The 17,492-nt window shown below is 47.6% G+C and overlaps 1 pseudogene; it reads left to right on the forward strand.

The window, feature by feature from the left end:
• Positions 1–11,401: 11,401 nt before the first annotated feature.
• LOC137770967 (GTP-binding nuclear protein Ran-like) lies at positions 11,402–12,094 on the forward strand (annotated as a pseudogene).
• Positions 12,095–17,492: the final 5,398 nt, after the last annotated feature.

A 17,492-nucleotide genomic window follows, 5' to 3' on the forward strand; every position in this document is an offset into this window, starting at 1 on the left:
TCCATCCATCCATCAACAGATGAATGGATAAAGAAGATGTGGTAGGTATATGCAATGGAATACTACTCAGCCATAAAAAAGAACAAAATAATGCCATTTGCAGCAACATGGATGCAACTAGAGATTATCATACTAAATGAAGTAAGTCAGAAAGACAAATACCATATGATATCACTTGTATGTGGAATCTAACATATGACACAAATGAACCTATCTATGAAGCAGAAACAGAATCAGGGACATAGAAAATAGACTTGTGGTTGCCAAGGGGGAGGGAGCCCTGACATTAAAACATATTTTCTTGTACATTCCAGAATGCCCTATGCCCCTCCTGGACCGAGATCTCTTCTGTAAACTAGATACTCAAGTAACTTTTCACCAAGACAGCTTGATATCAGAGTCCCACCAGAAGATGCTTTAGGGACTTCCCTGGCAGTCCAGTGGTTAAGACTTCGCCTTCCAATGCAGGGGGTGTGGGTTCCATCCCTGCTTAGGGAGGTAAGATTCCACATGCCTCAGGGCCAAAAAAATAAAACATAAAACAGAAACAGAGGCTTCCCTGGTGGTGCAGTGGTTAAGAATCCACCTGCCAATGCAGGGGACACGGGTTCAAGCCCTGGTCCAGGAAGATCCCACATGCCGCGGAGCAACCAAGCCTGTGTGTCACAACTACTAAGCCTGCGCTCTAGAGCCCACGAGCCACAACTACTGAAGCCCGCGTGCCTAGAGCCCATGCTCTGCAACAAGAGAAGCCACTGCAATGAGAAGCCCGTGCAATGCAACGAAGAGTAGCCCCTGCTCACTGCAACTAGAGAAAGCCCGTGCACAGCAACGAAGACCCAATGCAGCCAAAAATAAATACACAAATAAATAAATAAATAAAAAATTTTTAAAAAAGTAATCTAGGGGACTTTCCTAGTGGTCCAGTGGGTAAGACTCCGTGTTTCCAATGCAGGGGGCCTGGGTTCAATCCCTGGTCAGGGAACTAGATCCTGCATGCAAGCCACAGCTAAGAGTCTGCATGCTGCAACTAAGAAGCCCTCATGCTGCAATTAAGAGTCCACATGCTGCAACTAAAGAGCCCACATGCCGCAACGAAGATCCTGTGTGCCGCAACTAAGATCCAGCGTAGCCAAAATAAATAATAAAATAAATAAATAAATATTTTAAAAAACAGAAAGTTCTAAAAGAAAAAGTAATCTAGGGTTATAAAATACTAACACTTTCACATAAAACATTATTTTTGCCTCTCTGTTGTTTTTTTCTTTACAAATGCAGAGCTTTTATTATAAAAATAATAATGCCCATCATAAAAATAAATTCTCGCAATTCAGAAACAACAAAATGCCTATTAATCCTTTCACTTTTTTATCCTTTAATCTTTCTAAGTACAGTACTCTGTTGACATAATTGAAAATAATTCTGTATAAGCTTATTTGTATAATGCCCTTTTCACCTAATGCCATGATTATAGAATAATTATCAACTCTTCAGACCATGATTTTAATAACAAAGAGGTAAACCATACTTTATTTAATCTATCCTCCTCTATCATTGGGTATTCAGTTTGTTGCCAGCTTCTAAAATTTTCTATTTCATTTTTTTATAGGTAAATATACATTTGTATTTCAATGTTTTAATGGCATAAATAACCTTGAAGAAGAAGGCAATGAAGATCTTTGGGCAAAGGCTTTGTCTACATCTCCAATTATTTTCCCAAGGATAAATTCCCAAAAATGAAATAATGGGGACAAATAATACCCAAAAATCCAGGTTTATTTTAACCCTTTATATATTATTTACCTCTCAAAACCACCAGTTTTATGGTGTGAGGAAAGGATCTAATTATTGCTTTCCAGAGATCAGAAGAAGTGCTCCTCCTGTGTTAGCCCCTCCCGCTTCCCATCAGCCCCTGGCTTCTTCCACCTCCCTTGCAGAGCGGAAAGATGAAATCAAGAGGTGACATTACAAGCCGCCATTTCCTTTGCCTTAATCACAGCAGTGCTTTTCCTTGTTCTGTGAGTAACTGACTTTCTCTAAGTGTCCTCACTTTCTGATGAGTAACTGGAAATGTGCTTCTCTGCTTGAACTTTGTCAGAAGTGCTTGTGCCAAATCAGCTAAAAAGCCCTTGAGATGCTCAAATGTAAATAAAATGAAAAGGGACACCAAAATACAACAGGGAGTGAACAAGTTAATATGAGTATAATACTTAGCACAGTGCCTGGCGCCGTTAAGTGCTCAACAGACATTCACTGAGTCCCTACCAGAAGCCAGGCACTGTGCTAGGCTCTGGGGACCTGACAGTGACCAAGATGAACACAGCTACCATCCTCCCAGAGTGTCCCATCTGGTGGGCAAGACGATCCTAAACACATGATTGTATGAATAAGTAGCTGATCACAAGTGTTAGGTGTCAAGGTACTGGGGGGCTCTGAGAGTGTATCACAGGGGGTTAGGTAATAGTCTGAGGGAGGGAACATCAAGGAATTTTAAAAAGGGAACTAATAGTCTATTTATTTATTTATCGGCCATGCCACGGGGCTTGCGGGATCTTAGTTCCCAACCAGGGATCGAACCCGGGCCCGCGGCAGTGAAAGCACAAAGTCCTAAACATTGGACCGCCAGGGACTTCCCAACAGTCAAATTAATAACTGGAAATTTTAAGTCTCGCCTGGGTGGAAGGAACTGCCAGATGTCACAGGTATAGGCAGAGGAGGTTCAGGGCTTCCTGGTAAGGCCTCTACCTAGTACTGTTTCAATACTCTGGGAATAAGTGCATGGCCCCAGGGTCCAGACAACATGGTGAAATGAAGCACCCTGGCCAGAGCAGAGAGCAAAGGTAAAGAGCTTTGCAATTCCAGATACAGAAACCCAGAGGAGGCCAGAGGCTGGAAAGGCAGGAGCAAAGGCTCAGAGGTGGGCCCATGTTGAGAATGTCTACCCAGAGGGGAAAGCCCATTTCGAGACCTAGATGAGGGGCTGGAGACAGGAAGATGTAGATGACAGCGATGGGGGTGGTGGAGATGGGCAGTGCTGGTGAACTAACCGGGGAAAGGTGGTGACGGTCCAGAGGACTTAGAGGTGATAGAGACCGGGACAGGTGGTAAGGGCTGCAGTGACTAGGATGATGAGGATGACAGGCACAGGTGGTAACGGTGAAAGTGACAGGGAGGGGCTTCCCTGGTGGCGCAGAATCCGCCTGCCAATGCAGGGGACACGGGTTCGAGCCCTGGTCCAGGAAGATCCCACATGCCGCGGAGCAACTAAGCCCATGCACCACAACTACTGAGCCTGCGCTCTAGAGCCCGTAAGCCACAACTACTGAGCCCACGTGCCACAACTACTGAGCCCGTGTGCTATAGCTACTGAAACCTGGGCACCTAAAGCCCGAGCTCCGCAACAAGAGAAGCCACTGCGATGAGAAGCCTGTGCACCACAACAAAGAGTAGCCCCCGCTCGCTGTAACTAGAGAAAGCCCGCGCGCAGCAACAAAGACCCAGCACAGCCATAAATAAATAAATAAATTAATTAATTAAAAAGTGACAGGGAGATGGGAATGGAACTAGCCAGTGGCAGGGTTGGGTAAAGGCCTTTAATAAAGAAGACAGTGTGGGTTCAGATAGCAACAGCCTTGGGCATGGGGCTGGGACAGGGATGGTGGCAATCTGGAGAAGGTAACACGGCGATGGGAACTGGGTCAAGTGACAGCATGGTTAAGAAAGCGGCAGTGGTTGTGATGCAGGGATGCTGATGAGGGTGGTACATGAGTGACAGGATGGGAGATGAGTGATGACAATAAAGGTGACTCGGGGGCTTCCCTGGTGGCGCAGTGGTTGAGAATCTGCCTGCCAATGCAGGGGACACGGGTTTGAGCCCTGGTCTGGGAAGATCCCACATGCCGCGGAGCAACTGGGCCCGTGAACCACAATTACTGAGCCTGTGTGTCTGGAGCCTGTGCTCTGCAACAAGAGAGGCCGCGATAGTGAGAGGCCCACGCACCGCGATGAAGAGTGGCCCCCACTTGCCACAACTAGAGAAAGCCCTCGCACAGAAACGAAGACCCAACACAGCCATAAATTAATTAATTAATTAATTTAAAAAAAAAAAAAGGTGACTCGGGGTTGACACAAAATATGGGAGGTGAAGATGTCTGTGCTGTAGAGACACCCACCGTGCCCCCTCCCCTGGGCCTGTTTCAACATCAGAACTGTTTTCTAGGCTGCAGGTCTCATGACTCAGGACCATCCATCAGCCGGCCCCCAGATAAGATCTCTGGGTGCAGCCACAGCCAGAGGGGCTGGCTGGGTGCCTTTCTTGGCTACGTCCAGGCCCATCAAGAAACCTTAGTGTTGCCTCTGCCTCCTCTGTCCTGGGCACACATCCACCCCAATCTGAGGTCCACCAAGAACCCCTAAATTCCCTCTCCTTGGAGAATACAGCTTCCACAACTGTCCTAGCCGGGGATTTGTCTATTCCACCAGCTTCTTCCACAGCTGATTCTTCTAATGCTTTGTCATAACCATTCCCTGGAAGGAGAGAGAAAAAACGTGGGCTTCGAGGGGAGATCTGAATAATCCCATTCATTCATTCTGCAAATATTTACTGAGCCCCTTGCATCATATGAGGCGCTAGCTTTTGCAATCAGACCTGTGTTTCCCTGTCTCCATGAAGCTCAGTCTCGGGGACAGACAGGTAAATGGCAGTCACCATGGGGAGAGAGTTCTATTCCCTTGTAATGGAGGAGGGCCGACTGCTTTTTAAAACCTGAGGAGAGTGGGTCCCATTAAAGGAAATCTCAGGACCTGTGTTAGTGACCCTTTTGCTCAGCTGAATACTTTACCAAAAAAGTTTAGAGTATAGTGAGCAATCCAGAGGGAGAAAGTGAGGAGGGGAAGTAAGAAGAGAAAAAAAACCTGTGATGTGGCCAGAGGCTAGGATGCTAAGTAGGATAAAGGGCCAGTGAGAAATCACCACCAACGTGGTTTCCAAGAACAGGAGTGCCCGATACTGTTGGGTTTGTGCAAAGCAAACTCCCTCCATCTCCCCAAGCCTTCAGCAGTTTGTTACTAACGTAAGACCTGCTATAAAAAGGGAATTTCTTTCTCTTTCTTTTTCTTTCTCTCCTCCCTTCCCTCCTTCCTTCCTTCCTTCCTCCTTCCCTCCCTCCCTCCTCTCTCCCTCCCTCCTTTCCTTCTTTCCTTCCTTCCTTCCATCATCTGAATCTAAGACTGTTAGGAACCCCGGAAGAGAATCACAGAGCTTCTGTGCTGGGACTTGCTTTGGGTCTCAGAGCAGCCTGGTGCTCCTGACACCCAGGCCTCTCATCATACTCCGCTTACCTCCCTGATCTGTTCACTGTGCATCTGATCTCCTTCCGAGGCAGGGTCTGGCCCCCAGCTGGCTCCTCCCTGCCCGTTAGCTTGGTGACGGATGGGCTCACAGGGCCACTAAGCAGGAGACTTAGGAAGCTTCATTTTCCCAGATACTCCATGACCGGTATCCTACCCGACACGGCCACACCCCACTTTCCAGTCTCATCTAGTACTCTAAGCTCCAGCCGCAACCGAATTCCCTCCAGCTTTTCCAGGAAACCTGATCTCCTGCCACCAGGCTTTTGCACAAACTGTTACTGCTACCTGGAGTACCCCATCTAGCTGATTCCTTCTCCTCCTCCAGGTCTCAACAGAGAGGTACAGGGCTGGCTTTATGGACAGGTGACCTGGGCCTTAAAAGGGCCCTAGACTTGATTTAATACTGTTGCTGTCTTGAAATTCTAAATAATTTCTGAATAAAGGGCCCTGCATTTTCATTTTACGCTAAGCCCCACAAATTATGTATCCAGTCCCGTAGAAATGTTTTGTTCTGGTAAAATGTCCCAATTCCCAATTTCACCTGTTTGATTGTATTTGTAGTCTCCTCCACTAATTCATCTTTAAGTTCCGTGAAGACAGGAACTATTTGGTAGGCTCTGGTTTCCCTTTTCCTAACAGTCCTCGTTTCCATTTGGTAATCCATTTTGTTCAAGTGCAGCTGACATCTCTCTTGGGGCCAGAGATGGAACATGTGACTTAAGCTAATCCAATTAGTTGGGCCATGCTTGTGACACAGGGCTGGGCATGAAACCAAGCTGGTCCAATCAGAGTGTGCCTCTGGGTATTTTCTGGAACTGTGGTGACAATGATGCTTCCTCTTCCCTGCTGGACATTAACAAGAAGCATGTAGCCTGGAGCCAGGTATGTTGGAACCATAAGAGAATCCAGGCTTAGGATGAGGCTGACGCCTCATGGAAGGAGGAGAGGAAAAACAGAATGGAAATAAGTGCTGGATCAAGCCTCACCTGAAGTTTTCCTCTGATTTTTCAGTTTTCTGAGCCAATGAATTACCACTGCTCCCCAAATCAGATCGAGTCAGATTTCCTCTTTTGTGCACCCAGATGCATCCTATATGATCTTGTATATATCTTGCTCATTATAGTAATCCTGGTATCTACCACAACCTGGCATGAAAAAGATCCTCAATAAATATTTGATGAAATAATAAGCAAACAAATGAATTAAACCCAAGCCCTCTGGCAGAAAGACCAGAGGTACTACTTTATACATGAGACCTTTCCAGGGGCTTTTCTGCAGAGTTTCTGCTGGTCTTCTTGATCCTGTATACCTTAGGGGACCCCAACAGGTCTCCATCTTTCCTGGCTAGGGCCCAAATCCCTGGGACAGGCCAGAGCTTAGTCACTTTCTGTTCATCCCCAAGCAGCTGGGCCTGCTGTGGCTTCTGTCTTCATTCAAGTGTCACTGGGCTTAGAAGCTTCCCCTGAGACTGGGCCCTAGGTCTGGACTGGCACTGCCTGACCTAGTAGCTTCATGTAAGTCACCTGTATTTATTTATTTATTTATTTATTTATTGGCTTAAACAATAAACATTTATTTCTCATAGTTCTGAAGGCTGGGGAATACAAGATTTTTAAAAAATTCTTTTCCATTATGGTTTATTATGGGATATTGGATATGGTTCCCTGTGTTATACAGTAGGACCTTGTTGTTTATCCATCCTATATATAATACTTTGCATCTGTTAATCCCAAACTCCCACTCCATCCCTTCCCCACCTCCCTCCCCCTTGGAAACCAGAAGTCTGTTCTCTATGTCTGAAGTCACCTGCATCTGAGACGCAGACTCCTGCTCTGGGGGATGGCAGTGAGGATGGAGAGCCGTTGACTTCACGGGGTGAGATGGCCCTGATTCTTTGGTTGCCTAGGATTCTAAACTTCTGTGACACGGACAGACAGCTCTACCAACTGGAAATGGGGAGTTTTAGTCAATCCTGCTGTTCTCTTATTCAGCAAGTATTTGTCAACAGTTACTATGTGCCCTGCCCAGCCACTGGGACTCTCATTCACATTCTCTAAACCTCCTGCTTCCTGACCCTTTGCCCTGAAAATCTGGATTGTGACCTCAACACCTAAAGGCTTCCCAAGCCCACATCCTGACCCCTGTGATGCCCACCTCTTTACCTCCGGTCTCTGCACTCACCCACACACACACATCAGACTCATTGCACAGATGTGTGGCTTCTGGCGACCTGCAAGGAGGAGTGCCTTCGAGCTGGGTAAGTGTGTATTCAACTGTGAGTGAGTGTGTTGACGTGTACTTAAGCGTGCATGGCTGTAAGAGTATGTGTGTGTAAGGCCATGGAGTGGAGGTGCGCGTCAGAGTTTGAATGTGGAAGTACTGGGTGTACAGGAATGTATCTAAGTGTGTTTGAGCACCAGAGTATGGGTGAGTGTGAGTCACTGTCAGAGTATGAGTGTGCATGTATGAATATAGGTGGGTTGAATGTGAAGTGAGTGTGCCTGGGTGTGTTGGTGAGTGAGTGAGTGAGCGTGTAAATGCACTTGTGTGAATAGGCACACACACCCCCAGCCCCCAGAATTCCCTGGTGGTCCAGTGGTTAGGACTCCGAGCTTTCACTGCTGAAGGCGCCGGTTCAATCCTTGGTTGGGGAACTAAGAAAAAATGCACAAGCCCTCCAGTCCTTCACCAGTTACAGCAGACACAGCCTCACATGTATGTGGGCACACCCGCACCTCTTAGGGCCATAGGTGGCTCAAGCTATAAACCTTTAGTCCAATAAAGGGGAGACTTTGTCCACAGGCCGGGGTCAGTTTCCCTTCTCCACCCCTGACTTGGAACTGGGGAGCTGACTTCCCTGGGTAGCTAAAGGCTACCTCTCCTAGGAAGGAGCTCCCTCAGACCAGAGCCTGCAGCCTGCCTCCCTGCTTAAGCCAGTCTCCTCCCTACTCCCCCCATCTCATCTGTTTCCAGCCAGGCCCTGGCAGTGACCCTGAGCAGAGAGGCAAAGGATGAGGGTGGGAGGCAGGACATTCCAGGTACTTCCTTGGCTATGGGGTGGGGGTGGGGTGTCTCCATGGAGGTGAGCGGTGGACCATGTCCAGATGGTTATCAGGACTCCCAGAGTCCTCCCTTCCCTCACCCAGTCAGGCCTCCTTGGCTCTGAGCACAGTGAGGAAGCCTGGCAAAAGTCCATCACTCCTCAAAGGGGCTTCCAGAGAAGAGACAGGGGTTAAGGTTGCTGGGAGTGGGCCAAGAAGACTTCCCAGAGCAAGGATCAGAGAAGCTGGTTGAGATGACTGCATCTGGTTTAAGCCTTTATCCCCAGAGAGCTCTGGAGACAGAGAAGAGTAGCACCTACCCCTTCTTCACACCACATCACATCTGACCTGAAGGTATGACCAAGGCAGTCCAGGGAGGTGTCAGGTTATTAGTCAGTTTTCAGCCTCTTCATAACCTCACCCCACTGGCAACCTCAGCTGTCCATAAGACCCCCCATTAGTGACCCCCAGACCTCCCGTCTTTCAGTCATATGCAGGATTGGGTAGGGCCACAGAGATCCTCTTCCTCCTCCCAAAGCTACTGGAACTCCCGGTGCATTGGTGAGAGCTGGAAAAGACCCCCAGTGTCATGGTAATTGTCCTGGGAGCTGAAGCAGGATGGCAGTGAGCCCTGAGGAAGGATTTCCTGAGTAGCAAAGAAACAAGGTTTGGAAACACAGATTGGGATTTTTGCTTCTGTCTTCAGCCGCCCTGGGATCAACCCTCTCCCTCTAAACCCCTAATGCATCACCGCAACCATTCTCAACCTCTACCAGATCCCCAGAGCCCCACGAAATGGTGGGGTGCCTACCTCTCCGTTTCTCAGGAACCTGAGTTTTCTGGAGAAGAGTCAGGATGGGAATGGGGCTCTGGTTTCATCTCCCCTGACTCCAGTCTTCCTAGGGAAAGTTGGTTCCACTTGAGTTGGAGGGATTGAGGCTAAACAACCAGGCTGACAAAGGTCCCATGGAAGCGCCAAGCAGCCTGGAGCTGGAGGAGATGGCCTTGGACAGTCAGGTATCTCTCTCCAAGCCTGGCTTCACACTTTCTCTCCTCACAGTACACTGGGAGCTCACAAGGAAGGAAGCATGACAGTGATAGTATTATTATTATTTTATATTCTACAGCACTCACTGCTACATCTGGCGTTGTTCCATACACGTGTTAACTCATTCAATCCTCACCTTGTGCAGCTTAATGAGGTAAGTAGAACTATCTATTATCCCCATTTTACAGATGAAGAAACTAAAGAGTAGAGAGGTGGAACCTGTCAGGAATCCAGCAGGAACAGTATATTGTCAGAGGGCTTCACTGAAGAGAGTTTAGGAAGGGACTATTTACAGAGGCGGGGCAGGGTCAAGGGATGGCCCAAGCACTAACAGTGGGCAGCCATTCCGTCCTCAGCCAGAGGAGGCGAGAGGAGAGAGCAGTGTTACTGGATGCGGTGAAAGTCCTGGAAAAGGCGTGAGTACCCAGACTTTCTTCCCGACCCCCTCACACCCGCCCTGCCTTCTGATTTCCTAGCTGTGCCTCCCACTTACCAAACCCACCTGGAAGCCAGAGGGCAAGAGGGCCCAGGTGATGCGGCCCACAGGTGTCAACCTCCCTGGGCACAGAGCAGGCGGAGATTGGATCTGGAGGAAATGAGACCACACGCCCAAGGGCCCATGTCTGGGAAGCGCTTGTTTGGAACACAGGTGATCTGGCCCGGGCGCCCTGCTCCCTGAGATGTTGCAAAGTGCTGCCTGGGAAAGGGGTTCAGGGCAACCAGGTTGGGGACAGTAAGCTGAGTTCTAATCCAGGCTTTGCTGCACTGCTCTGTGACCCTGAGTGAGACTCTGGGCCTCAGTTTCCCCTTTATGCAAGGTGGGTGCCTTTCTGGGACAGCCACAGTGCCCAGACCAGGCAGAGTCTCTGTTCCCACTGCCATCCTCCTTCTTACCGCAAATAAGCCTGGCACCAAAGGCCAAGGCCCCAGGTGTGGAGACACTGAGTGCCTGAGGAGGCCACCCCCAGCTGCTGGGCGGACACACCCACTCCTCTGTCTGCTTAGGACTCAGAGGTTCTACTCAGTGTTCCAAGGTGAGCCCCTTGAGGGCCCCAGTGCCTCCTTCTGATTTAAAAAAATTTTTATAGTTTAGTTTAGTTTTTATTTTATTTTTTTAATTGAAGTATAGTTGATGTACATTATATAAGTTACAGGTGTACAGTATAGTAATTCACAATTTTTAAAGGTTATACTCCATTTATAGTTACTATAAAATATTGGCTATATTCCCTGTGCTTTTTTTTTTAATTAATTAATTAATTAATTTTTTAATATTTATTTTTGGCTGTGTTGGGTCTTCGTTTCTGTGCGAGGGCTTTCTCTAGTTGCGGCAAGTGGGGACCACTCTTCATTGTGGTGCACGGGCCTCTCACTATCGCAACCTCTCTTGCTGCGGAGCACAGGCTCCAGACGCGCAGGCTCAGTAGTTGTGGCTCACGGGCCTAGCTGCTCCGCGGCATGTGGGATCTTCCCAGACCAGGGCTCGAACCTGTGTTCCCTGCATCGGCAGGCAGATTCTCAACAACTCCGCCACCAGGGAAGCCCTCCCTGTGCTTTTTTTGTGTGGTTTTTTTTGTTTGTTTGTTTTGGCCACGCCATGCAGTAGGTGGGATCTTAGTTCCCCCACCAGAGATCAAACCCGTGCTCCCTGCATTGGGAGGGTGAAGTCTTAACTACTGGACCACCAGGGAAGTCCCTCCTTGGTTTGTATGATATATCCTTGTAGCTTATTTTATATATAATGGTTTGTACCTCTTAATCCCCTACCCCTATATTACCCCTCCCCCACCTTCCATCTCCCATCTGGTAACCACCAGTTTGTTCTCTGTATCTATGAGTCTGTTTCTTTTTTGTTATATTCACTAGTTTGTTATATTTTTTAGATTCCACATATAAATGATATCATACAGGCTTCTGCCATCTTTCCAGCCCTCAGTCAGACAGGCACGGAGACGCTTCTAGAAGTAACATCACGATGGCTGCCCAAGGAGAACCCCAAGTTCAGTTCAAACTTGTATTGGTTGGTGACGGTGGTACTGGAGAAACTACATTTGTGAAACGTCATCTGGTGAATTTGAGAAGAAGTATGTAGCTACCTTGGGTGTTGAGGTCCATCGCCTTGTGTTCCATACCAACAGAGGACCTATAAAGTTCAATGTGTGGGATGCAGCTGGTCAGGAGAAATCTGGTGGACTGGGAGATGGCTATTATATCCAAGCTCAGATGTGCCATTACAATGTTTGATGTAACATTGAGAGTTACTTACAAGAACGTGCCTAACTGGCATAGAGATCTGGTACAAGTGTGTGAGAACATCCCCATGATGTTGGGTGGCAACAAAGTGGGTATTAAGGACAGAAAGGTTAAGGCAAAGTCAATTGTCTTCCACCGAAAGAAGAATCTTCAGTACTATGACATTTCTGCCAAAAGTAACTACGACTTTGAAAAGCCCTTCCTCTGGCTTGCTAGAAAACTGGTGGGAGACCCTAACTTGGAGTTCATCACCATGCCAGCTCTCGCCCCGCCAGGGGTGGTCATGGACTCAGCGTTGGCAGCGCAGTACGAGCAGGATCTAGAGGTTGCTCAGACAACTGCCCTCCCAGATGGAGAGAAAGTGAAGCTGGACCCCAGCGTCAGAAGTCTAGTTTTATAAGCAACTGTCCTGTGATGTCAGTGGTGCAGCGTGTTTGCCACTTTACTATATAGCTAAGCAGAACATGTCCTTAATCTTTGGGATGCTGAAGGAGATGAATGGGCTTCAGAGTGAATGTGGCAGTTTAAAAAAATGCCTTCATTGTTCGGACCTGCTTATTTAGGTGTTTTGGAACACAGTTGTTTCCTCCTTGAGTTTCAAATATAAGACTGCTACAGTCACATCACACACACACACACAAAAAGTAATATCATACAGTATTTTTCTCTGTCTGACTTATTTCACTTAGCATAATACCCTCCAAGTCTATCCATTTTGTTGCAAAGGACAAATTTTCATTCTTTTTTATGGCTGAATAGTATTCCATTGTATATATATTTATATATATATATACACATATATGTAGTATACATATAGTATAAGTAGTATCCATTATATGTATATAATGGAATATTATTCAGCAGATGAATGGATTAAGATTAACAGATGAATGGATAATATATATACCACATCTTAATCCATTCATCTGTTGATGGACATTTAGGTTGTTTCCATATCTTTTTCCATATCAATTGTAAACAATGCTACTATGAATATTGGAGTGCGTGTATCTTTTAGAATTAGTGTTTTTGGTTTTTTCAGATATATATCCAGGAGTGGTATTTCTGGGTCATATAATAGTTCTATTTTTAGTTTTTTGAGATACTGTTTCCACAGTGGCTGCACCAATTTATATTCCCACCAACAGTGTATGAGCGTTCCCTTTCTTTTTGGAAAAAACATATTTATTTATTTATTTATTTAGGCTGCGCCGGGTCTCAGTTGCAGCATGCGGGATATTTAGTTGCAGCATGCGAATTCTTAGTTGCGGCATGCACGTGGGATCTAGTTCCCTGACCAGGGATTGAACCCGGCCCACCCACTGCATTGGGAGCTCGGAGTCTTAGCCACTGGACCACCAGTCCCAAGGGTTCCCTTTTCTCCACATCCTCACCAATGTTTGTTACTTGTGTTATTTTTGATGATAGCCATTCTGACAGGTATGAGGTGATAGCTCATTGTGGTTTTGATTTGCATTTCCCTGATGATTAGTGATGTTGAGCATCTTTTCACGTGCTGCTTGGCCATCTGCATGTTCTCTTTGGAGAAATGTCTATCCAAGTCTTCTGCCCATGTTTTAATCAGGTTGTTTATTTTTTTGATGTTGAGTTTTATGAGCTGTTTATATATGTTGGGTATTAGCTCCTTATGAGTCATATCATTTGCAAATATTTTCTCCCATTCAGTAGGTGTCTTTTAGTTTTGTCAGTGGTTTCCTTTGCTGTGCAAAAGCTTTTAAGTTTAATTAGGTCCCATTTGCTTATTTTTGTTTTATTTCCTTTGCTTTAGGAGACTGATCCAAAAAAATATTGCTACTATTTATGCCAAAGAGTGTTCTGCCTGTTTTCCTCTAGGAGTTTTACGGTCTCTGGTCTTTTTTTTTTTTTTTTTGGCTGTGTTGGGTCTTCGTTGCTGCGTGCGGGCTTCCTCTAGTTGCAGCAAGCAGGAGCTACTCTTCATTGTGGTGCTCAGGCTTCTCATTGCGGTGGCTTCTCTTATTGCGGAGCATGGGCTCTAGGTGCGTGGGCTTCAGTAGTTGTGGCATGTGGGCTCAGTAGTTGTGCCTCGCAGGCTTAGCTGCTCCACAGCATGTGAGATCTTCCTGGACCAGGGCTTGAACCCGTGCAGGCGGATTCTTAACCACTGCACCACCAGGGAAGCCCACAGTCTCTGGTCTTACATTTAGGTCTTAATCCATTTTTAGTTTATTTTTGTATATAGTGTTAGAGAATGTTCTAATTTCATTAGTTTACATGTAGTTGTCCAGTTTTCCCAGCACCACTTATTGAAGAGACTGTCTTTTCTCCATTGTATATTCTTGCCTCCTTTGTCATAGATTAATTGACAAAAAGTGCATGAGTTTATTTCTGGGCTCTCTATTCTGTTCCATCGTTCTATGTGTCTGTTTTTGTGCCAGTACCATAGTGTTTTGATTACTGTAGCTTTGTAGTATAGTCTGAAAGTCAGGTGGGACGTGATTCCTCCAGCTCTGTTCTTCTTTCTCAAGATTGTTTTGGCTACTCAGGGTCCATACAAATTTTAAGATTATTTGTTCTAGTTCTGTGAAAAATATCCTTGGTATTTTGATAGGGATTGCATTGAATCTGTAGATGGCCTCAGGTAGTATAGCCATTTTAACAATATTAATTCTTCCAGTCCAAGAACATGGTATATCTTTCTATCTGTTTGTGCTGTCTTCAATTTCTTTCATCAGTGTCTTATCGTTTTCCAAGTACAGGTCTTTTCCCTCCTTAGGTACGCTTTTTCTTAGGTATCTTGTTCTTTTTGATGCGATGGTAAATAGGATTGGTTCCTTAGTTTCTCTTTCTGTTAGTTCATTGTTAGTCTATAGAAATGCAACAGATTTCTGTATATTAATTTTGTGTCCTGCAACTTTACCAAATTCGTTGATGAATGAATTGATGAATTCGGTAAAGTTGCAGGTGAAGGAGGCTCCCCACCTGACTTTCTCCTTCCTTTGCACTGCCAGCATTCCCAGATGCACAACTCAGTGTCCCCACCTCAGGACAGGCTCCCTTCTCCCAGTGAGGAGGCCAGTACCTTCACAGACCCTCCTGTGGGGGACCAAGGGTGTCTCTGGCCTCTGGGGTCTCTGTACAGGGTGGAGTAGTCCCTCCTCTCCCCTTCTCACCCTACCCAATTCTACCCCACCCACGCTTCCCCAAGCCTGGGGGGGCCCCACCCAGGCTTTTAGACAAACAAAATCAAGGGGAAAGAGTTAGCAAGAAGGAGAGAGCTCATTACCAGGAATTAAGGAGGAAGTATGCCCTGGGGTAAGATGAGCGGGACTGGTCACTCAGTCTCTCTTAGGTACTTAGTTACATGAGATGTTCACTTAGAAGTACACATAGAAAGACCCAGACACAAAGAGTCAGGCAGGGACAGAGACACAGAAAGAGACAGAGACATGGTCAGCCAGGGGCACAGACCCAGAGCCATACCAGACAGACTGAGAGAAAGATAGTTTCACCCAGCAGCACTGAGAGGTGCACAGCTGCATGTGCGCACACACAAGCAGGCACACAAGGAAATGGAAACCAAGCTCAGGTTTCAGGGAGGTGGATTTCAATGCAAGCAAGTCAGAGCTTTAAGGAACCATGAGCTCCTCCAAAGATAGCTGTGGAGAGGACTAGCTCAGGAAGAAGGGACAGAGATGAGATGTGGGATCTTGATTCTCTCTCTAAGTCCACCCTGGAAAACGGATTAAGCTACTTTCCTGAAGGAGATGAAGAGGTTTCTTTCTAGAACTTGCTATCAGACAGAACTGCTGGTAGGAGGCATATCTTAGAAGGGAGTAGGGGAGGTGGGAAGACTCGCTCCTGCCCCCAGGGGTCATGCTGCTACTTGGCTTCTGTCACTGGGCGGCCAGGCCTTCCTCTTCCTCACTTGGTCTGACCTTCCATCCATCGTGTTCCCTAGGCTGCATGCTCCTCTGCTCTCTACACCCGTGGTGGGCCCCTCTTGTGTCTCCCTTCTATTCCTCCCAAAACCCTCCTCAAGTTAGGGCACGGCAAGCCATCACGCCGTTCTTCCTCCCCCCTCTCAGGAACTTCAGATTCGTGGAAGGAATCTGAGGCGGAAGAGGATATTAAATTCAATGACCTTTAAAAAACAGCCTTCAGATCTCTCCACCGCCACCATCCCCCCTCCCCTGTTCTGCAGAAAAAAATCATTTTTTTGACATTTATTGACTATTATCTTCCATTACCTCCTCCTCTCAATGTTTCCCAATTCACAGATGAGGAAACTGAGGTTCAGGGAAAGAAAATGACCACCCCAGTATCACACAGCTAGAGAGAGGCCAAGCTGGGCTTGGAATCCAGGTCTTACTACTTGTTCACCACTGGGCCAGAAGCCCTCCCACCACCCCCTGGGCTGACTGGTCAGGGTCAACTGCAGGATTTGAGAGTAAGAGAAGACAAAGGGCATGGGGCATGCTGGGGAGGATAGCAGAGTGAGGGTACCCAAAGCGGGACAGGTGTGGCTGCAGTGAAACTCTGAAGCACGCATTCTCCTCCCTTGGTTTGCCCTTTCTCCCCCCAGGGCCTGAGAAGGGGACACTCCCTCTGGCTCAGGTCCCTTCAACATTCCAGACACGCCTCTTGGGAGCTGGGGACGAGTGGGTGGAGACCTGAGATGGAACTGCCTTCCCCCAGCCCCACCCGCCCAGGGTCCAGGCTGTGCGACCATGCATTTACCACCCACCCCCTCTGGGCCATCGTCTCTGGGGAGCAAGAGTTGGCTTATCCTCTAAAAACCACAGTTCTCCTCCAGACCCAGGCATCCCAACGTGGTTAACTCTGCAGGAGAGCTTGGGTTGGGGCCGCCTTCCCTTTTATTCCCAGTGAAATTTGAGGAGGATTCGGTAAGGAAGGAGAAGGAGGTGGGAAGGGGCACGTGATCTCCCAACAGAGCTTCCCAGGCTTCAGTCAGGGCACCAGAGTCAGTCCAATCCCAGATCCCAGCCTTAAAGGACACAGGGGTGCCTCAGACTGAAGAACTGAAGAACTGAAGCACAGGAGGCACGAATGAATGCAGCTGTGGTCTCTGGGTTCAGACAACTGACTGTAGAGATGGTGAAAGAATGGGTAAGGGCAGGGATGACTTCCTGGAGGAGGTGATGGAGCAGATCAGGAGGATTTCAGTGAGTGGGCAGTGAGGTAGGAAGGCACAGGAGCACACAAAGTATTCTGGTGTGGATGGAGCACTGCGAGGGGAGGTGTAGGGACCAGGGCCAGGTCCTGGAGGGCCTGACTGCAGGATGGAGGGATTTGAATTGTCTCTGGGTAGCGGGGAGAGCCATAGAAAGAGGCACACTTTCAGCAGGGGTTTTCAGAAAGATCCCTCTGGTTGCTGTGTGGACTGACTGGGGCAAACTGGAGTCAGAGAGGCTGCTCAGGGGGCCGTGGCCAAGGTCTAGTTGAAGGTGATAGAGCCCAAACAGCTGCGAGGTGTAGAAGGCAATAACAGGTTCCCGGTCTGATTGGTCTCTTCCAGCAACAGGGAGCTCACTATTTCTTGGGTAGCAGTCCTGTCCTTTGGGCAGCTCTGCCTGGGAGAAAGTTCTTCCCTAGGCCAGGCTTCAGCCTGCCTTCCTGGGGTAGTGGGTGGGTGCAGGGGTTGGGAAGATGTGATTCATTGTACTGGGGGCTCCCAGGAAGATGGAAGCTTGGGGAAAAGTGTGGGACGCCGAGTTCAAGCTGAGCTGAAGGAGCTCTCTGACCTCTCTGTGTGACTGACCCCACCCCCTAGGGCAGGTTTGAGTACTACCCTCAGG

The sequence above is a fragment of the Eschrichtius robustus genome, chromosome 10 (genome assembly GCF_028021215.1).
Source record: "Eschrichtius robustus isolate mEscRob2 chromosome 10, mEscRob2.pri, whole genome shotgun sequence".
In the NCBI taxonomy this organism is placed as follows: Eukaryota; Metazoa; Chordata; class Mammalia; order Artiodactyla; family Eschrichtiidae; genus Eschrichtius; species Eschrichtius robustus.